Source organism: Melozone crissalis, unplaced genomic scaffold (genome assembly GCF_028551555.1).
Source record: "Melozone crissalis strain CALT ecotype California unplaced genomic scaffold, PUWL_Pcris_2 ptg000009l_1, whole genome shotgun sequence".
Classification (NCBI taxonomy): Eukaryota; Metazoa; Chordata; class Aves; order Passeriformes; family Passerellidae; genus Melozone; species Melozone crissalis.
This window is the reverse complement of record NW_026535787.1, coordinates 21,270,250-21,293,468: the sequence shown is the minus strand read 5'-3', so window position 1 is coordinate 21,293,468 and position 23,219 is coordinate 21,270,250. Positions and strand designations below refer to the sequence as shown.

The 23,219-nt window shown below is 37.3% G+C and overlaps 1 pseudogene; it reads left to right on the top strand.

Annotated features, from left to right (window-relative positions):
* Positions 1-23,219, top strand: part of LOC128933315 (inositol polyphosphate 4-phosphatase type II-like) — a 130,951-nt pseudogene that overhangs the window by 57,573 nt on the left and 50,159 nt on the right.

Sequence of the window (23,219 nt, the reverse complement as noted above, 5' to 3'; positions counted from 1 at the left end):
ACACCTCCAATTTGCATTAATGATTTGTATGTGCATGTCCAGGGGAAGATGCAGCTGAACCCTGAGTCCTGTGCAATTTATTGGAATTGTGAGTGGTGCTGGCAAGCTGTGGTGGTGGCTGTATTGAATTCATTGTTCATTTGTGCTCTCTGGTTTTCCTAACTTCAGCTGAAATGTAAGAAAAAGAGTCTGATTGACATTCTCACTACTTTGAAGACCTAAATTCAAAAGTTAGCTACTCTGCTGGTAAAATGCGATTTATTGATGTACTAGTAATACTTTACCCTCCACATGCTGGTATAAAAATGAAATAGAAATTAAATGTTTTTAGTGGAATTTTAATGATACTAAAATTAATTTTGTAAGCTAGGGGGAAATAATATAATAATTATGCAGGTTATTGTCAGAAATGTTTGGAGTCATATAAGCACATGAAAGCAATGATATTATTTTTGCTCTTTGCAGTGTTGAGAAACCCTGTTTGTAAGTTGTATAGATTCCCTACTTCTGACAACAAGTGGATGCGGATCCGGGAGCAGATGGCTGAGACCACCCTCTCCTTCCACGTTCCTAAAGAACTAATAAATCTGCACATAAAGGAGGACATGAGAAGGTAAGGAAGAGGCAGCAATATAAATGATATTTTTCTGACTTTGAATCATGCAGACGAGGAGCTAAAATATATTTATTTGTAGTATGAAATGGGCACTTTACAGCTGCTAAGAATTTACAGCTGTAACTGAACAGAATTGATTGCTCAATAGGACTCCAGTGACCTCATAAGTTCTGAGCAATGAACTGTGCTAAAGTGCAGTCATGGCTTTAAACCTATTAGCACCACTGTTTGATTAACAAGTTAAATATTCTGGAACATTAGCATTTTATAAAGGATCAGAAAATGACAGGGGGCTGAGCAACATTGTGCTGTGTTTGGCTATGTGTCTGGGTAGAGTTAATAACATAGACAAACATTATGCCATGAAAAATGACAAGTTTATAGTGAATAAAGGAGCAATGAGGATAAAATTGACATTCCTTTAGCTAATCTAAATTAGTTGGCATAAGAAAAGGATTCCAAAGTAATGTTTGTTTGAAACCCTAATGTTTGGCCTCATAACCCAGAGAGATATCTAAGAATCATAACAATGTGTATGGCCTTGAGAAAAAGGAGAATAGAGAACACAGGTGTCCCAAAAGCCTTTGAATGTCCAATTTGCCATTGCAGTGATTAAAATGGAGCCTGTCCTTGAATCCTTGTAAGCTGTGCTGATAAAATTTGGGGAAACATCTTTTTAAGTAACCCAGGGCTACCCTGAAGACAGTGCCTCCTTCTTCTTCCAGTGATAATGCATGATGTAGAAGATATTGCCTCCTTCCTCATGCAAGTTACTTAACACATAGATGGGCAGCTGGTCTCATGTGTAAGAGTAATGCTGGGACCCAGTGCTGCATTCCAAAGCCATCCTGTGCACTTTGAGGCAATTCCTTCCTGTTGTGTCACATCCCAAAACAACCTGTTGTGGCTGTTTGTTCTGCAGTATCAAGCTTCTTTTCCTTTTTTTATTTACCCCATCTGTTGCTTCCCTATGATGTTTACATGCCAATAGAACAGCATGTAGGAGGCTGGAATCTTGATTTTAATAAAGTCACTGGACTGATACATCCTTATGCATGATGATGATGGGTTATAAAATTCCTATGAATTGTTATTATAGTTTATTTTATTCATTTAGTACTGTGTTTAGGCATTTATGGCCTCATCTTGTTTGAGAATACTTATGTGCAAGGTTTTTGCAGTAAGCAATAAAAATAGATTATACTGAGTCTCACAGTTCATGCACTTCCCATATTTTCATTTGCCTCATGGGTAAATGCCTTTTAAATGTTAGAGGATTACTTCAACCACTTTTACTACTTCTGCATTATTCTCTCCAAAGGCATAATACAAGTAATAGCCCTTGTTGTTGTATCATATTATAGAATTCACCTCCCTGGACAAACTCCTAGCAAGAATTCACCATGGTGGGGTTTTCTCTTCACCAAAATAAAGATTTGATAAAGAAACAGAAGTAAAAGTTGCACAAAGATTGAGATAAGTGCCTCTGATTTTCCTGACTGCCGGTGTGGTTGAGCTGTTCAAGCCTAGTTGAAAGTGTGGGTGTGAAAGAAAGAGACCAAGTGATTGATGCAGTCTGGAGGAGGAGATAAGACTAACCAAAATGAGCAACACTATGTAGAATACCAGCAGATGGTGGGAACAGGAGCATCTGTGTCATCTACCATCATATAAGAGTGTGGGTTGGAGCTTCAGCTTTGTCTGGCCTTTCTTTTTCAAGAAAAGCAATTGTGGAGATGTGTGTTCTTGTGGAGTCCTTACACTTGTAGTCTAGTAGAACGTGTGAGGAGGATGCTGCTATTTTCAGTGTGGGCTCAAGTATTCTTCTCTGTGTCTTTTCCCCTCTGTTAGTATAAAATGATAAATATTTTTGTCTCAGAAGCCGCTTATCATACTCAGCCTGTTTCATTTTTTTTATTGTGGCTTCAATATAGTCAGGTCTGAAGCAATTACCTATAAAAATGTGCCAGTAAGTGTTAATGCTATTCAGTATTCATTAAAAATTGTAGTTTAAATTCCCTTTTCTCGCCATCTTGAGATTGATTGTCTCTTGATAAAACTTCAGTGTTCATTGTTAACCAAACCCTTTCATTTATTGAGATGATGCTTTGAAATTTGTAACTTCTAAAGGTATTTGACTTTATTTTAACTTTAAGGGAAAGAATTTAAAGCAGGAATGGAAGCAAAATGGTCTTAAAGTAGGAAGGGAGAAACAAGTTAAATTTAGCTTATAATTGTCTACACTTTTGTATAATAAAAAGTGTAGTGGATAGAAATTTAAAAGGAACTTAAAGTTTTCATCTCTTAGGAACCATATAAAATCTTATCATGGCTTTGCAAACCCCAGTCTATTCTCCTCACATGCATAGGAAAAGAGGCTTTAAAATAATTTTAAATGTATTTGTTGCCATTTTTGGGGTGGGTAGTTTGCTCATGGGGTTCTGGTGGGATTTCTTTTTTCTCTTTTTTCTGCTTTGTTTTCTCTTTTTCTGTTTCTAAACAACTGTTCAGGGCATGCAAAGGTAAGCACAACTCACATTGAAGTTTTTAGTTGCCTGTCGGGTCAGGCTTACCAAAACTTGAAATAATTTTGGGAAATTCTGTAAGGAGACAAAAATTGCAACTGTTTTCAAGAGAATCTGAAATGAGATTATTAGTAGAGAAAGAAAAACGTGCCTTTTTTTTTTCCTTTTTTTTTTCTTTTTTTTTTCTTATTGACTCCTCCATAATAATTATTTGCCTGGTTTGGAAACAACAGAGTGAAAAAGCTATGAGTATTTTATTTCTGGAGGGAATGTTATATTGTTTGTCTGCAGTTTATTGCCTATATATCACAGAAGCATATTTTGTAGCAAAGAAAAATGAGAGTAATTTTATCTGATTCTGTTCTTTAAAAAAAAAAAAAAAAAAGATGAAGCGGTTATCCATACATTTTAAAGTGAACTTTGTTAGGAAGAATAATTCCTGTGCTCCTTTCCTTAGAAGCTTCTAAACTTCCATTACGTATGAATGATTGAGTCATATCCCAAAGCTTATGGTTTATATTTACTCCAAAACTCCTGTTTGATAAATATTCAGAATTTTTATGCTGTTACAATATTTTGCAAATATAATCTGCAGAAATGTCTCCTCTTGTTTTGAATCCTGCTAAGCTCTTTGCTTCTGATGTTTTGCAAAAGTAGATTTCAGAAGCTCATTTTGCTTAGTGGAGGCCAAAATCACTTAGTTTTCTAGGTTTTGAATTTGTCATGTTTGCTTTACTAGGAAACACATCATTAGATTTTTGAAGCTGTATGTATAAAAAATTGCTACTTGGCCTTCATACAGCGTTTTCAGCTTATGTGCTTTTTAATAGCACAATTGTTGTTTGACACAGTTACTGGTTGAAGTGTGTTTTTAAAGTTATTCAATGAAATAAGTTAACATTAAAGTATTAAAATATTATTAAAAATTTCAACAATTGTATTAGTGTGAACTATAAACTTTTTCAAAAATGAAAAATATTATGCTTTTTCCACTCTGTTTACTTTTAGAAAAGGCCTTTCATGTAATAATAATAAAGCTTGGTACTGTGGAGTATTGTTGATGGAGTTTAGATATAGAAAAGACAACTCTTTTTTCATTCATAACTCAGAATTTTATGGAGTCAACAACAGCAGTGATAAACTGTAAAAAGACCACAAGACATAAATCCAATTTAAATCCTCTGTCTTCTATAATTTCATTAGAAAAAGAAATAAAGATATAAAGTGAGGCTATGAGACTATTTTCTATGGAAGTGTCTGCCATATAATCCTGTTTTCTAATGGTTTTGATTTTGCCGGAGTTTAAAATGCAAATAAATTCAGAAATCGTAGTCTTTAAAATTTCCACGCTGTGTATGCTCTAGATTGCTATAGCGCTGTACTCTCACTTTAAGCATTGTTGATGTGTCTTTTTTTGCCACATATTGAAGACTGAATTTTTACTTCATTGATTTGTACATGTTTCTGAGAAGAAACAAATACCAACCTTGTCACCAGTAATGGGGGCAGGATTTGATATTTCTTGAAGACCTATTAAAATTAATATTCCCATCGCTATTGATGTCAGTGGAGTTAACTCTCAAACTTCAGTTTGAGACCAGCAGCTCCAGGCATGAGCTTAGATGGAGGCAGGGATGTAGTTCTTGGATAGAATACTCTATTCCTATACAGAAGGAGTAGTAAAGTTTTGGAAGCCAGCCAGGTCCAAACATTGTTGCTAAAACTATTAAATCAGACACCATAAATATTAAGGGCCAAAACATTATCACTGCACATAAACAAAATTGCATACCCTGACAAATTTTACACACTTTTCTGAGAAGGAAGCCCTAAGATTTTAATTGAAAGGGAACCTCATGTTATACTGCTAAAAACTGGCAAAGAAAATGGTCCCTGAGAACGTTTGGTTTATCCTCTCATATCCCTTCGTGACAGATTGTTCTTATGCTACAGCATTACCGGTTTGTATTGCTGGAGGAAAGTTTAATTGGTTCAGCTTCAGGAGCAATTAAATGGCAGAAAGTAATAATATCGTTAACATAGACTGTCAGCAAGTCCACGTGTTGTGTCTTTGTTTCCATGTTGATATTTTCAAGAACATGTACAAATGAAATGCTTTAATTCCGCTTCCAGTGCAGTCTCTCTGGTTTTGATTGTCACCTCACCAGGAGCAGAGGTCTGCCTATGGAGCTTGTTCTGACTGCACTGCTCACACTAATGCAAAGCTAATAATGATGGGGAAAGCACCACCAGTGTGTTGCTGTTCCATTTAAGAAGTCATTTTAAGGCTTTTTTGACTAATGGTCAGATCTGCTGCTCACATAAGTGAGCTCTGTGTTCCTGTGCTGCAAGCTCACTGGTCCTTTCCTCCCTCTTTCCACCTCTTCTACCCCATTTTTGCTTTTTCTTACATAATTTTTCTGTATGCAAGAACTGTCTTCTGGAAGACTTTTTGGAGACTTCCAAGAATTACAGTGGAACACTCTTCTTGATGCTCCAAGGAAAATAATGAAAACTGGTTGTGTTGCAAACATTTTCTCCTGCCAAATTCCAGATGTTTGAAGACTGACTGAAGATCTTTTATTTTCCTTAAAAGCAGGTCCCACAAAATGGCTTTGGGAGAGATACAGGAGAAACTTCCTCTGCAAGAGGAAAAACCAAACAGAAAGCCCAAAGTACTAAGCTTGTTTGTGCAGGAAATTCAGATGATCTCTATTTCACTCAGGTCAGCTCTCAAGAGTGTACAGGAAAACTGATAATTTACTAAAGGATTTCCTTTTGGATTTCCAGTGACATGTTTGGTTACCATAGCAGTACTTTTTTGACCTGATGAACACTGGACATGACATTTTAGGGAGCAGGTGTTGGGATTTTTTGTGTATATTTTGTTTTGAATCCTGAAGAAATGTGGTGAGAGCTGATGTGCTGATTAAACTGAATTTGTAGAAACAATGCTGGAAATATGTGTTTATGAAAGTATACAAAGAGTAGTGCATCAAAACAACCATACTGAAAGTTTTGCAGGAAAAAGAAACTTTATATTCTTTCCAATGTTGTTTAATATCTCTTCACATAAAGTTACTTGCTCTGAGCACAACTCTCTGGAGCCTGGAAGCCTTCTTTCCTTCATGAAAGAAGTGGTATTTCATTTTGAAGGTTACTGCATTTATACCAGATGAGTTTTGAGCACAAAAGTTACTGCATTATCTACTGACATAATTTATTGTGTACTTGTAAAAGAGAGATGAAAAGCAGATCTCACAAGCAGTCCAAAAACGGATTTTATTTCAATTAGGAAATCTTTCTGATGTTTTGTAGCAAACTGGTTTTAGATTAATTTGGATGAATCTTAATAGATTAATGAGTTAATTAGCGCCTTCCCTTTTTGCTTTTTGGTACAGGAATCAGGAGCTTAAAGACTTGGGAGAGCTTGCTCCTCACTGGGACAACATGCGCAAAAGTGTAATTGCTCACTGTGATCAGATGCTGAGCATGTACCAGGACACTCTGGCAGAGCTTGGGAAGCATACAGGTGGGAATCTGTGATTTTATCTGGAACCTTTCAGAGCTTATTAGATTGTTAGCTATAAAATACTGGCATATTCAGTGGGAATAAAATACATATAAATCTTAGAATCAAAGGATGGTTTGGATTGGAAGGGACCTTAAAGATTATCAAGTTCTAGCCCACCTGGACCAGGTTACTCAAACTCCCATCCAGCCTGGCCTTGAATACTTCCAGCAATGGGGCATCCCCAGCTCCTCTGGGCAGCCTGTTCCAGTGTCTCACCTCCCTCCACATTAAAGAATTTCTTCCTAATGTCTGATCCAGATCTCCTCATTTAAGTTTGAATCCCCTTGTCCTGTCATCACATGATCTTGTAGAAAGTCCACTCCAGCTTTTATTGTAAGCTCCCTCCGTGTACTGAGGCAGTAAGGTTGCAATTGCATCAGCCTGAAATCTCTTTCCCAAGCTGAACTGTTCCAATCAGCATCTCTGTGGCCTCCTCTGGACTCACTCCAGCAGGTCTGTGTCCCTCCTGTGCTGGGAGCCCAGAGCTGGATGCAGAGATCTTGGTCACAGAAAAGGAGAAATCCGATTTGAGTGTATTAAAAAAAAACCAGTCTCTAACTGAAAGTCACCTTTCTGAAAGCAGTCAGTCAGCTGCTTAAATATTTGGAGGGGGAAAAAGCTCTTGTGTTGCACTAAATGTTGTATAATTATTTCCATTTTGTTGGCAGAAGTGACGTTTCTTGTATTTATGATTGTTTGCCATCATCAGAATATCCCAGTTCCAATTTTGGCATCTACTGTCTAGCCCAGTATGGCACTTCCTGATTCTGTTTTAAATAGTATCTATATGTATTTTCAATCTTTGCCTAATTAATCTTGAAAGCGCTCCATAAAGTGTCGTAAACAAGCCAATAAATACAGATAATGACAGATCCAATGTAATAATTATAACATTCAGGAAAATATTGAGGGGACATTTTGAGATTTTAAAAAATAGACTATATAATCTATTAAACATAAACCCTGCAAGACCTGTATTGTGCAAAGTGACTTTCTAAAGGGTTTATAATGTTAAAGGACCCATCTTAATTGGGTCTTGAGAGAAATAATGTGGTCCTGGGAAACTGAGGTCATCCAGGAGGAGCAAATCAGCACATGTAAAAGAGAAAGGGACATTAATCAGAAAACAAAGCAACCTAATACAAGATTGTATACCAGATTAGAAAAGCGAGCCAGACATAGATTTGATTTAATACTGTAGTTGAACAAATAGTTATGTTGGGAGCACATTGAAATTCAAGTACTTATGAAGTAGAAATTGCTAAGATTAGGGATGTGAGTACAATTTTAATTCAGACTTTTCAGGTCAACATATTTCAAGGCATGCCAAAAACCATTTTGCTGTTCAGTGTAACCAGTGCAGGTGTCTTTCTTCATCTTAAAATATTGCCTGAGTTTGTGTTGAATTGTTCAGAAGGGCAGATAGCACCTGCAAATAAAATTTCTCCAAAATATGCTCATGCTTCCCCAGCACAATAATCTCATGTTGGGCTTTTTGAGTGATACCCACTTGAACTCAACCAAACTATTTGGGAATTTAGTAGAGAAGGCTGTTAGGAGACCACCTAATTTCTTTTTGAAGTTGAGAGATTGCTGTGGAAGTATGAGGAAGCCACATTAGTGTTAGACAGCAATTTTGGTTTACCAGCATATTTATTGAAAATGGATGTTTAAGAAAGTTAAAACTATCTCAGATTTGAGTTGTTTTGGCAAACACTTTTATCCTCAGTAATGGGAGAATTTGAGAGAATGTAAAGCATTTTATTGTAAGGAAATATACCAGGAAGATATAAGGGTTAGGAAACAAAAACCCCAGTAATTTCAGGTAACTCTAAAGCACAGATTTGGTGATATTGGGAGGGAGTGGAACTTTGAAAGTTATTTGTTTGTTTCAATCTGCATCATGGGATTTCCTGTCTAATCTAAAATTTTGACTCCTGGCTGTGCTCTTCATCTGTATTAAATTATAATTTTAAGTTCCTAACTTAGGGAGCAGCCTGAGCAAGCTTGGCTGGTCTGGAGCATCGTTGGTGCCCTCTGGCAGAGTGGTTTATATTGGGAGGCTCAGTGCTCAGTCCTGTGGCAGTTTCAACAGATAAACACTAGCAAGTCTTGATTGGGCAAGCAAAAAACAATTTAAAATATTTTCTTTATCTTTTTATGTGTTTGCTTCAAAAAAAGGCTGAACCTTGGCAAAACTTATTTAAAAATTCCATCTGAATGAGAGGAATTTTAGTTCTAGTAATTAATAGTTGGCGAAATGATAGAATGTTGGAAAAGTGGCCTAGGTAAACGTTGGGCTGCCTGAGTCAGAAGACAAGGCCACCTCTCTTTCCTAATCTACACCCTTTTATTTTATACAGATTCTGTATTAAATGTGTTCAGGTAAATTATATTTTCACGCTGTCAGACTTTAATTATTTTTCTTTATGCTACCAAAAAACTACTCAAATTCTAATGTTTTGGAAATATACAGCTATATTAATTTTGTTTTGTTTTGTTTTTCCAAGGCATCATGCCTCCTGTGAACAAATATATGGCTTTCCTTAAGATCATTTGTGTTTCTTTACTTTCTTTCTAGGAAGAACACATAGCCTATTCAATACAATACTTTTCTTCAAAGAAAATAATCTTACTTGGAAAAATGCAGCGCCATCATAGCTCTGTAACCTTGCAGTTTTAGCACAGAATATACGCAATGCACATTAACTGCTGCATTGTCTCCAGCAGACTACAGACTGATTTCAGACAGCAGGGAAGAGTATCTGTCTCCCAGAATAAAACAGTTAGATTGCTCTGTGAATTAAATGCTGCTTTGTTGCTTCCAGTATGGATACATGCTGAGACTCAGTGAACATTTCATCTCCTAATATATAATTATCCATTGAAGGTAAATTAAAGACAACTCCTCACATACAAGTATTGTCTCCCTTTAAAAGGAATACAAAAACATCTGGGTGGTTAAGACAATGATTCTTTAAACTTTTGTTTTTCAGGTTCTTCCTTTAAATCAAGCTGTAGCAAAGGATAAAAAACACTAGAATTCATCCCAATAAATCTTCATCTGCAAAGAATGCATGTGCATAGTCCTCGATTGAAAGGTAAAGAAATTCCCCAAGTATGACTAAGTACGCTTTGAAACACAGTTTCACTGAAATCTAGAAATCACATCCAAAGTCAAAGCTCTGCAAGGAATTTCCCTGCCTCGTCTTCTGATGCCACAAGTTGTGGACAATTACTGCACATCTTGGAAAACTAGGGGCTGGTTAACTAAATTTCTTCCAAGTTCCTTTCTAAAAACAGATTCCAAGGATGTGCTCATTTTGTTCCTATGACACTTCAAGCAAATAAGTAAATGGAGAATATGTGCTATTTTGACTCAGTGTTGAGTGAAAATACTGCAAGCTTCCAACATCTCCTGGAAAGGGGGATAACTTTCTCTAACATGGTCTGTGGTTCTTTTTAACACAGAATTCTGTTGTTGCCACTTGCATATGATTTTAGCAGCTTCCTTTACAGATCAAAGATCATATTGATACATATATATGACCAAATGGCACAGTGAATAATTTGTCGATAAATTGAGGTCTGATAAATTTGCTGTAACTACAAACACAGAAATTACATTCTGATACGGTTTTTGCCTTATTAATACACTCTGCATCTAAGATTGTAAAACAGGAAGTAAAAACAGTGGTAAATTTCCTGTTTTGTACTGTGTGAGTATACATCCACTTCTAAGTTGGGACACAGGGGCTTCCAATTATCTGTTAGATACTTGTTGGTTCAATATTTTGTTATTTCTTTTACTAAAAAACTGTGCCTCCAAATATTTCAACAAGATGGCGATTTATAGTGACATAATGTGATAACACAGATTTTAATTTAATGTTTTCAAGTTAATTAATTAACTGAAAAGGATTTTTAGGTTTGTAATGGGGGCCAGAAGTTTAACATTGTCTTTTCAAGAAAACCTCTTTGTGAACAGGACACTGTTCTATTTGCTAAATAAAAAGAAAAGTTGAGTGAAATCTGTGACTTACTTAAGCAGCCACAACTTTTACAGTACTGGAGTTTTGTTTTGCTTTTTTATGAATTTTCTCCCTTCTTCTCCAAAACCATTTTGCTTTGCACACATCATTAATTGATAATCAAAAAGAGTACAGGAAGAGATAAATGTTAGAATTGTTCTAGTTGTCTTCCAAATTTGAATCTTCAAATTATAAAACTCTGCCTCTGTTAGTTAACTGATGTTCTTCCCTGTGTCTTGTATTAGATATATGCAGTCTAAGCAGTTTGTAGCAATTGCTAATTGATCTGGAATAGGCAGCACTTTGATATGAAGTTGGTCTTTCTCAGCTCATGCTTTGCTTGGCATATATCAAAGGACACCTGGAATATAACCAGGAGAATGACACTGGAAGGGGAAGAATAAAAATTCATGGAGGTGGCATTTAAACAAGCTAATGATCCATGGAGGTGTCATTAACCCTTACACTATCAGATATCTTAATTTTGGGAATGCAAGACAGGTTTTAATCCCATCTATTGTATATACACATTGGTATGTGGGTTTTTTTGTGTTTGACATGTATAATAATAGGTTTGCTTTTCCTGAACTTTTGTTTGGGTTGTCATTGAGTACTGAAATGGAAGAGAAAGTGTGCTTAAGCTTTCAGTAGGAGTAGCTTTGAGGAAAAATACTATTTTCCTATGGGTCAATGGTATCCTTATCCATTTGATAAACCCCACATTGTGCTCTGTTCATCATACTAGAGAACTTAAATCTATATATTGACTTAGCTTTGCTTTTGTTCCTGTTTGCAATATGTGCTTGTTTTAAATAGATTTGGTGAACTGAAGTGATTTTTGTTTTGCATCTGGCCAGTTTAAGACACTGACTGCCTCCTCCTCCTTATTGTCAAGTATCAGTGGAGTCCTAATAGCTGAAGAATATGTATTAGTGATAATCTGTATAAAGACCTAAAAGAATGGGCTATTTAAGAATCTTGAGGCTCACCTTAGGTGAATGAAATTATGTCACTTCTCCTTTTAAGTGGATATTGAAGAGTCACCAACTCATTAGAGCTCAAATCAATTTGAGCAAATATGTTCTGAGATTCAGCTCAGGAAGTAAGGCATAGTTCATTAACTGTGAATCATTTGTACAGTGCTCATGCTTCTGGGCATATTTATCATCACAATGCAAGTTCTATTTTAGGAGAGGTCTAGATTTTAATTTACATGGGAAACTTCTTTGAGGAATAAAACAGTTCTCAAAAAACATCCTGTAACGTTTCCTTTAGAAATACGTTTTAAGGATGAGGCATTCGGAACTGCACTTTTGTACCTCCAGTAAGTTCAGGTACAAAACAGGTACTTACTGTAAATGTAAATTTAAACTTAGAAAAAATAGTTATGTGGTGTGGGATGTAATTAAATCTTCATCTCCACCCTGAGAATCAATCATGAGCTCTTTGAAAAATGATGTTTCACCTCCAGTTCTGTAAGCATATATCCACAAAAAGAATTCATCTCCTATGTCACAAGGCACCAGGTATATACAGAAAGAGACAACAGATTGTTTTCTCAGCAAGCATTTCATTAGTATGATTTATTTCCTATTCTGGTAGCTTCTCAACTGACTTTGTGTTTATAAACATATATAAAAAGTGTATGTCATAGAGCAGGGCTCACCAATTCAGCATTAAACACCGTTATATCTGAAAGTACAGTAACATTACATCCGAACAAATTCAAGCTAGAAAAGGAATACAGGTTTTTACTAGCCTAATTGACTTCTCTGGGAATGCAGTGAATTTGTTGTCATTTGAAATCTTTTAATCAAGATTAGATGCCTAAACAAAGAGATTCCTTCACTCAACCAAGAGACAAGCTTGATGCAGGAATTATTAGCTGTGATTCAGTAGTCTCTATTATTCAGTCAGACTATTCCATCAAAATGGTCTCTTTTGACTCTAAAATGCTTGAACATGACTACAAGTTAAATAATGAAAGGGGCAATAGAGTGGAATACGCAATGGGCCAATTTACTTGTCAGCTTTGTAAACTGCAGAGCTGGAATATTCTTCTACTCAGTGGCACATAATTTACATATAGCCATAAATCAAATGAACTTTTTAAAATGTGCAGTGGCTGTATAGAAAGATTGATTAGCTCTTGGGCCTTCTTGGGACATGGATTATCAATTATTCCCTGGAAATTATATAGACTTATCCTTCCTTTTTGTGGAATAGATGTCATAGTGTTTCCATGATTTAGGGATAGAAGCATTCAGATGTCTGTGTTCCTCTATTCCCATTCCGGATGCTCTGTATGACGTTATCACTGTGGGAGCCCCAGCAGCACATTTCCAAGGATTTAAGAATGGTGGTCTCCGGAAACTGCTGAGTAAATTTGAGGCTGAAAGACGAAAGTAAGTATTCTTTCCAGTAGCTGGGAAAATACCATTAAGGTTGCATTAAAATGCCATAAGCTCACTGAATAACAAAACAGTTTATCCTGCTGAATGAATGGAAGATTAAAATCTGGTAGGATTGAACATTGCATTCATAAAATATTCCCTTTTTTCCCCCTGCTTTGATGAAAATTGAAACACGCTCTACTTCTAGTGTTAAGACTAATTTTGACTAAACACAGGAAATTACCTCAAGCTGTGCTGCAGGGTGTTCAGGTTGGGAGGATTTCTTCATGAAAAGGGTTTTTGTGCACTGGGACTTGTGGTGGAGTCATCATCCCTGGAAGTGCTCAAGAAAAGGCAGGACTTGGCACTCGGTGCTGTGGTTTAGTTGATATGGCGGTTGTTCTGTCAAAGGTTAGACTCGATGATCTTGGAGGTCTTCTGCAACCTTAATGGTTCAAAATTATGATTTTTTTTCCTTGTATTTTAGGAAGTTGGAGGTATATCAGTACTTGAAAACCTGCTGTTCAGAATGAGCTATCTCTTTGGCAATTCTTGTGCTAAGAGGAATGTACCTGTAGACAATTTTTAAATACAGAAACTGTAACTTAAGGTAGCAGCTTTATTTCTGACAGGCCTGGGTGTATGCTAGGGTAGAAGTATTTTTAGTACGCTGTGAAAAAACAAACTACTCTTATTCTTCAAAAAGCCAAAATAAGACTAATCAAAAATAAAGGTTTCAGTTTATTGTGGAGCTCAAATGCTTTGTTCACTGTTGAACATGCACCAAAGTGTTAGTTACATCTTTTCCTAAGAATTGGATGTATTTGTGTTTGTTGCTGTGGCTGTTCAGATTTTTTCAGTAGTTGTGACTGCTCAGTGCTCCAGCTGATGGTGCCAGCTGCAGTGTTACAGCATTCCAAAGGGAAAGCAGGGAGGGAGTGCTCTGATCTAAATTACCATGACAGTCCACAGAAAATTAATTCCATTATAGTCAATGCTCAAAAAAGTTTCATGGATAAAATATCATAGAGAATAAAAGGAAAATTATTCAATTCTGCTGTTGACTTCTAGGTTGAATAGGAGTTGGCATTAATATTAACATCAAACAAAACCCAGCAGATCTAGTTGCTTTGAAAGCTGTATTATTGAGGGGGTCTTGCTTGCCCTACACAGTATAAAAACCCTGTTAAATCTTCAAAAATCTTTCATTTCCCTGACCACCTCTGATGCTGAAACCTGCCAATGAAACACGTACATCATGTTGATCACATAAGACGCATCGATAAACTCGGTGTTAATATTCTGCTGTCAGCAAACTGGTATGGGCAGCCTCATCCCCATCATATGAGGGCCTACAAAGTACATGTTTTCTGCTGAAGAAAATGTCTGAAGACATTTCTTAAAGTATCTTCTCCTTTACTATCTGATTAATGCAGTTGCAATAGTGATTTGTGGGTTTTGATCATAATAATTTATAACTGAAGCCGCTAGATATAAATAATATAATAGACATAATCCTTTAAAGTCATATGATATAAAGTAGCATTACAGTTTTCACAGTGCTCACCTTTCAGAAAATGAACCATTTCTTACTACATTCTCAATCTTATAATGAATGGACAAATGTATTTCACTCTGGCGACAACAGTGCTGCTTTGCGTGCACCTGTTTATTTTGCTGGATAAAGGTATTTTGAGGACACCTTGTGTCCCCCGGGGCACCTTTGGCAATTTGAATTTCCTGTGAAATGATGGGGCTAGATTTTCTGAAGATTTTGTTGAAGGAAGAAGTGACACCTTGCGATATCAGTCAGAATACAGAACGAACAGGAAAAATGCAGATTCAGCAGCCGTTTTCTCTAGGCTAACTGAGCTGAAGACCTAATGCAAGATGTGGGGAGAGACTAGTTCTCAGCCAATCCTAGCAGCTGTCAAGATGTGACAGAATTGCCTTGCGTGTTTTTGACCTTCAGTCTGATTATTAGAGCAGTTTATCAAAATATTCAACAGTGTCAGCATATTGCAATATATTTCTTGCGCAGTCTTAGACTTGTGGAATTTGAAGACAAAGAGAAACAGTTATCTGGTAGCATTTGCAGTGGCAAAACAAAAACACGACTGAGACATATGTTTTGTGAAAGTTTATCAAACAGAAGAATGTGGAAAATGTGTATGTGAAGATAGTTCTGGCGTCTTTTCTATTACACAGAATATCAATCTTTGTGCAGACACAAAGGGAAAGTCCTGTATAATAATATTTACAAAAATGCAGTGGTTTTGCAATTCTCCTCTCATTTATTACCATCAGGAATGTCATATCCAATTTTTATAAAAGGCACATTATAAAAAAAAAAAGAGGACCTGAAATAAGAGCAAGAAAGGCTTTTCTTTTAGGTGAAAATTTTCTGGTATGTGATCTGAAGAATGTCCTTAAAGCAAGTTTAGGACTGAAATGACCGCTGACAGTCATGTGGTCATGGTTAATGATGGTGCCAATATATGGAAATGATCAAATGTGGTTTTATATGCTTAGTGAAAGCTTTCAAACTTTTCCCAGAAAGCATTATCATACAGTTTTCAAAAGGTACCCGAGTCATAATTTACATATGAGAAGTATGTTTTCATTATGCTGCTGCTATTCTGCACTGGACCTACCCATGTGGCCTTTACCCTAATGCAGAAGTTTCATGCAGTTTGTGCCTTAGGACACCTGTGAGAAGTTTCTCTGTAAGAGGCAGCTGCCTCTTCTGCCTAACAGTGCTTACATACCAGAGCTGCATGCAGCACTAAGCTTTAAAAGTAGCTGCAGAGGAGGGAATGTCACTTACTTGTGAGTGGTAATATCTGTTTGTGAAGGCTAAGGCCACAGAAAACCTCAGCTAGTCATACATGCAACAGTGTGAACACAACAGTTAGAAACTTCAAATGTGTTGTTTCTGAAAAATAATTACACATTCTTCTAGGGGGATTGAGAAAGTTGCTCTCAAATTATGAGAGGAACTAAATATTTGAAGTTGTGTCGGGCTTTCTAGGGTTCTGAAAATGTTTAAATTGTCCAAATAATTACCAGTCTGGTAGTGCACTTCATTCTGAAGAGCCATTCTCTCTTCACTAACTCCTTTACTTAAAAGCTATGATTTACTTAATTGCAATGAGAACTGCCCACACCTTTGGTGTCACTGCCCTCTTTCTTACAAGTGGTGTCTGTAGCTTTTCTGCTGCAATATTCAGTGAAGCTTAGAGCTGTGGGAGATCAGTGAAAACTATCTAGGATTTAAAGACTGAGGGAAATCCCAGAAAGGAGTATGTGCACAGTGAACTTGATAACAGCATTAGCCAGATTCAGCCTGCAAAAAGGACTTTTTGATAAAGGGAGGGAAAAGCCTGATGGGGAATTAGAGAAGTGTCAAGACTTTTAAGACTATGTCTTCACTGCAATTAACACAGACTACTGCTCTTTGTCCCTGCCCTATCCACTGAGCCTGCTGCTTGAGGGTTCCAGTGGATGTAGTGCCAGATCTGACTCTGGAAGTCATCCCACTAACAGGCTCTCCACCTCAAAGGCAGAACTGTGGCAGTTTCTTCATTACTCAGAGGGACAGAGGTTTGCTTGTTTTTCCTAATTCATTAGGAGGGACAGTTTATATTATTCACTTTGCTGAAATACTCAGAATTATGACTTTTACTAGACATGGGTCTAGTAGACATGAGTAGCTCATGTAAGTTGGAGATGCGTCGTAATTTAGATGTGGCTGGTAGTAATGGCAGCTATATGCCATTAATCCTGATTGCCTCTACAAAGAATTGTATCTAGGAATGAAGACATTGGTGAAAGACAGAAAAATAGAATGGATATTGGGGAATAGAAAATTAGAATTGGGTATTGACAGTATACCTCAGCAAAATACGTAAGCAAGAGCCTTAATTTTAAAACTGCTTGAAGCTATCCTTATTTGCCAGAATCATAGAAAATGCTGAATTGGAAGGGACTGATCAAGATTTAGTTTCTAATTTGTAGAAAACTAAAGAGAAGGAACTAGAATTCACTCAATAAAAGGCACAAAGGGGAACTGGGGGTAGTGAAGAGATCTGGACAAAGACTGAAATGAAAGGGAATGCATAAAGTTCAGAGGATTGAACAAGTGTCAGTATTTGGTCTTGGTATGCCAAATTAAGAAAGAAATCAGTGGTGAAACGGCTGAAGGGACTGAAATACTTCAGACAAAAAGGAGAGAAGGGAGATACAAACAGTACCAGCTGGGAGTAGTATGTACATTCCTCTGGCATTGGTGATGTGCCAGGAGGTGCTTGGTTTCTTTTTTTCCTGTTTTAATCTGAAGCTGTAGAAGATTTTGGTTAGTTTCTCTGAAAGACTAAACCAGGGCTTTATAAAAGGAAGGGTTACGTACCAGAGGTTCAGGTGAGGAGCTGTGGGCTGCAGGCAAGAGCCAGTGGGTGTGTGCATGCTGTCTGAAGTGGTGTTTGAGAACAGTGGTGTAAAAGGGTATTGCATAATTTGTAGGGAGGAAAAGAATAAAGAGGGATAGGAGAAGTCCTGCAAAATAATTGCAGTAGTTTGAACAGCGGACAGTAGGAAGTTTGCAGTGTGCATTTGTGTGGTTTTGAAGTAATTCACTTCCACACCCATTGCTGGGTCTCTTCTTGCAAATCAGATGCCTGTTCTTTATTGGAGATAACTCTGTTTATTGTCTCTTCCTGGACATCACCGAGGCCAATCAAAACACAGTGTGGGCCACTGATCAATTCAACATAAATGGCCCACTTGGAAAGACTCGGTGAGGCAGTCAATTCTCTTTTGGGGAGCTCAGTTGGAAGAATAAGGAGCCTTATGCTCTTTGATATTATTACCTGACTTTGTCAAATATTTTCTATCCCTAGAATTACACTGTTTAAAAGAAACACATAAAAACATGGGGGTTTATGTTCAGATCACCCACTCAAAGGAGTTTTGCACTGTATTACTTGGAGCATGTGGTGGTGGGCTGTTTCATGCTGTTTATGCTTTTACTGTTCAAGGAAAGGTTTGTTTTTACCCTTAAATGCAGGATCAGTGGTGTCTATGAAGTTCAGGCATCTGGCCTTTTTTTTTTTTTTTGCAAAAGTAGTGGTAAGATTTTTAGCACCATAAGCATTGCTGTTAATGGCAGAAATGAATTTGACATGATGTGACTCTCTGTTATCACAGCACTGGATACCAGTGTATTTACTATTCACCTGAAAACACAGCCAAGGCAAAAGAAGTTCTCAGCAACATCAGTCATCTGCAGCCTCTCATATCAAGCCATGCAGACCTGCTGCTCAGTTCTGCAAGCCAGCGTTCTCCAGACAGCTTGAAGAACTCTTTAAAGATGCTTTCAGAAAAAGTAAGATTCAAATCCTCACTGCAATGGAAAATGGAGTAACCAAGTCTCTCTAACTGCTGGGGAGGAAGGGAGGGGGTTTCTGCATCATTTGACTTTCACAGCATCAGGAAATGTTAAATAAACTCAGCTAAAATAAGCATCAAAATGTTGTTATTAGAAAAATAATGTTATTCAGTATTTCTGTAGGCCTTCCGTATAGAAAATTAATGAAATCTATAAAGATTGCCTTTATTTAAAAGTGTAATTAATTTAATTTCATGTAGCTTCTTTATCCTCTAGTGGCTACATACTGGAGTTTATGAAAATATCAAAAATTATAAATAATTTTGTAGTATGAGAAGTCTTTTTTTTAATTCTCTTTCTATTATATTTCAAGCTGCTACTTATGGGAGGTAGTTCAAGCCAGGTTGGTGTATAAGGTTTAGAATAACAGCATGATCAGAAATGGTGATGCAGCCTGGAAGGAGAAGCTGGGAAATTTGCTCTAGGAGATCTCAAATTTTATTTCTCTTTCTCCTATTATATCTGTCTGTAGCTGCAACCTCTTCCTCATTTTAGTTCCTTTAGTTCTAAATTAGAGAAGATAATGTTCCCCGCTGGTCTCACAGACTGAAAATGGAGATTAGCTGAAGCCTGTAGTGCTTCCCAGCATATGTTACCCTATAAAAATATGAACCCTTATAGGAATAACAATATGAACCCTGTGACCCGAGAGGTTGTGAAGAATTTCCCATTTCTCCACGGGCCATCCCTTCAGCAGTGTGATCCCAGTATGGCTCAATAACACGATCAGTAACCATTTCCATGCATCTTCAGCTATTGGGAAGTGACAGCCCTGTTGGTCTGTTGAGCACCATTACCCCAGCAGCTCCTCGTGCCATAGGAGGGTTTCAAATATTGATATTGAGCTTGGCCACTTACTGGGAAGGCATTCCAGAAGAGCACAAGGGAGAGGAATATCGCTCTCAGCGGCAGATGTGTGAATCCACACTTGCTCTGAGAATGTGGAGTCGCTCTGAGCGTCAGGGGTGATGGAAGAAGGCAGAATTCAGCCTGGAAATGAAACAGAGGAATTTAAGGAGGGGGACTGTAGCGATTATGGTGTACCTCTGGATGCAGGAGGGCATTTTTAGCTGTGCATAGAAGAGTGAAGCTGCTCTGTTAGAGGTTAGTTCAAAGAAATCTGTATGCAGAGGCAAAGCAAATCAGGCAAAGAAGGGTTTGTTCTGAAGATCCAAGGGGTGGTTGCTGAGCAATGTGCATTTCCTCTGCCATTTGCCTCTGGACAGGAGGAGGGGATGATTTCAGAGGCAGGAGCCATGGTACTAAAGTGCTGCTTGAACCATGGCTCGCTAGAGACTCTGGCTATAAAAAGGGGACAAAAAAGACAATTCATTCAGTTTGCTAAAGCCTTAGGTATTTTACATTTATAGCTGGTGACTTAGTTGAGTGTGTTCATATCAGCTTTTCAGGACCAGGATTAAATTTAGTGCATGAGTGCATGTTAGTGCATGAGCTCAGGTTCCCAGAAGAAGGAGTCTCACCCCATGTACTCCTTGGATGTCTGTCTAGCCTCCACCTTTTGCTTGAAAGAGACAAATCCAGTTGTCTGAACAACTGCAGCAGGAGTGGTTCAATACCTGCTTCCCTGTCTATTACCAAATGCACTCCTAGGAAAAGGTGGACAATAGAGAAATAGGGTGGATTGCTGAGGAAGCAAGTGTGCTGGGACAGCTGCTTGTAAAGAGGGGAGGAGAGATGGGGAAGAGAGACCAAGAAACAGCTTCAGGAAAGAGAAATACAATTTCAAAGCCCTAAACTCAGTGAACCCACACAATACTGAAATTAGATCCCTCATGGTTAATTCAAAGCCTTATATTGCTGTCTTGAAATATTCTGTCTGTATAGCCTGGTACAGTACTGGAGAACCAAGACTACCAGAGTGTTCCTGCTTGTATTTAACGCAGAGTAGCACATGCTCTGCTGAGTATAATGACATGATATCTGCTTGTGCTCCTGAGGCATATGTAGTGCTTTGCTATTCCATCTTTCCTGCACTTTTTGTATGTAAAAAATAAATGCTCTGCTGTTTTAACTGGATAGATATTTAGAAATTAAACGTCTGTTTGAAGTCATAAAAATTATTTGCCTGGTGATTAAATTCTGCAAGTTTATTAAAAAACATATCACTTGGTATATATAAGAATTCTTTCTATAATTATTAGGTAGCAGTGAGTAAATCTGAATTATCAATAATGTGAATTACATTTAAGTGTTCATGTTGGAAATGGAAGGACTGGCTGCATGAATTGAAAGTGGAAAATTAAATCAAATAATTCCACTGCTGCTTCTTAAAAGGAGCTTATTTTCTCCTATTAAGCATCTCCATATATAATTTACAGTTTACTGTAGTGTTTTCCTGAGACCAACCTTTTATCATTACTTTTTGTTAGTTGATTAAGGAAGCCTTTAGCTATCGACAAGTGTATCAGCATTTGCAGCTTGCAGAAGGCTTGATAAATTAATTTTCCAGCTATGCCTATCTTTGTTTGCAGAAATGCTCTTTAGTAGAGTATCTGAAAGAATTTGCGGAGTTTTTATTTCTTTGTATAGACTGGTTTTGTGATTTCAGTGCAGTTTCATAAATAGTGATATTCTGCAAATTTAGCTGTACTGAGCTGTTAGAAAGTGAAGTTGAAACATAGACTGCTGTTAAACCAATGGGATCTCTGAATGGAATTTAATTACAGAATTATTTTAGTTGCTGCATGAAAAATGGAGTCGCACTTCTGTACTGATTTTCTTTTAAAAACTAAATTTCCCTATAAAATATTTCTATTCAATTATATTACTTAAAATTTGCAGTCCTAGTGGGCATTATTTACATCAAGCTATCCAATTCTCATAATTTTTTGAAATGTAAAGTTTTTTTGAGCGTTATTCTGAACCAGAAACCTGAAATTTTCTCAAACAGACATTGTGGGGAAGGTAGATATTAAACCTCAGCAAAACCATGATATTGCTGTTTTTAAGGGTAGACAAGTAATGGAGTTTCAACTCTCTTGCTATGGAACTGTAGAAGAGTGTTGAAGAGGAGCTTTGCTGTTACCACACAACCCCTCAAATCTCATTGTGCCATGGGAAGGCAAAGAATGGTGGGGTGTGATAGCACTATTCCCCAAAGACTAAGTCATTCTCCAGGCATGTACCATCTGGGTTGGAAATGTAGAAAACTGAAATTGTCCTGAAGATCAATTCAGGACAACGAGGAGACAGTCCTGAGAAAACTGTTAAAAAATGGCCTTTCCCTCAGGCACCAAGTTGGTAATGAGGAGAAGGAATGGGTCTGGTAATATTGCCAGGGAGATGAGTAGTGTTGCCAAGTCTAAAGAATCCCAAGTCAGGTCTGATTTTGGTTTTAAAAAATCAATAATTTTTCTTAGATGTGCCTGCAGTTCTTATTTTTAGAACTGTAGAGATTTATTTGGAGTAAAATTTTCAGCCCATCCATGTGAAACAATTCAGAAAGCATTTTTTTGGTAAACATAATGAAAATGGGAAAGGCAGAAACTTCTCATTTAAGTACCTCACCTAGCAGCTGGAGCCTTAAGAAAACCATTAATTTTTTAGAGCCTTTCTGTCTTAAATATCTGTAAACTTTTGAGAGGGTCTTGAGACAGGAAGGCAAGAAAAAGAAGTTGAGTAGGAGTGGGTGCAAAAGATGAACAGGTAGTATGAAGAACGGATAGGATAAGAAATGCAGAAACTGGGAGAAAAGACTTCCAGGAATCTTCTCAGGAGTTCCAGGGAGGTGCTGGCACTTGGCACTTTTTTGTTTTGGGGTTCTTTTTGGCTACTTTTCCCTCCAGTTTTTGCATAAGCAGCACATAAGGGCTGAACGGAGCTTGGCTGGGCAGCCCTCATTTCTGGCATTTCCTGCTGGTTGAGGCTGGATCCTCTGACTCTTATCTACATACCTTCCCACATCCCTGTTTAATTAAGATTGTCTGCACAAAGGCATACTTTCCTTGTTGAGGTGGAAGGGAGATGAATAATGCAGGGAAGTTGAAGGATTTAAAAAATACAGTAAAATGCCAGCTGTAACAGTCAACATAGAAAAATGATGCAAAGATTGAATAGCATCTTCAGAAGACCCGAGAAGACAACTTCAGAGTTTCCTTTCTTTAAAATATACAAAAAAATCAAGCTTGAAATCAGGTGTCACCTACCATGATATCTGGGTTGACACCTACCAGTAGTAAAATTTATCTGTGGAAATACTGCTTTTGCAGATACTGCTATTTCAGCATTGTAGAGTGGTGGGTTTTATTTAGAGAGATTATTGAACTGGTTAATTGTGTTTTATCTTACACTTATTCAGAAATTATCATGCTGTGGTTGGTTACTCTTGGAAGTGGCTCTTGTTGAGGCTCGCCTCTGAGGAGAAATTTGGAATTCAAATAAAAAGTGAAAAGATTGTGATCTCTATGACAGATAATGTGCTCCTGTGTTAATCCTTAGAACACTGGGATTGTAGGATGTGATCTCTAAAACTCTTGAAATTTTCCTCATTATTTGTTGGCCTACTTTGTTTTCTGCCTCCCAGGCAGGCCTGAAACAAATAGCTGCTCTGCCTAAGGATAATTCAGTGTTACACAGCTTTGCTGCCATACCACATTCTTTGCTCTAACCTTTCC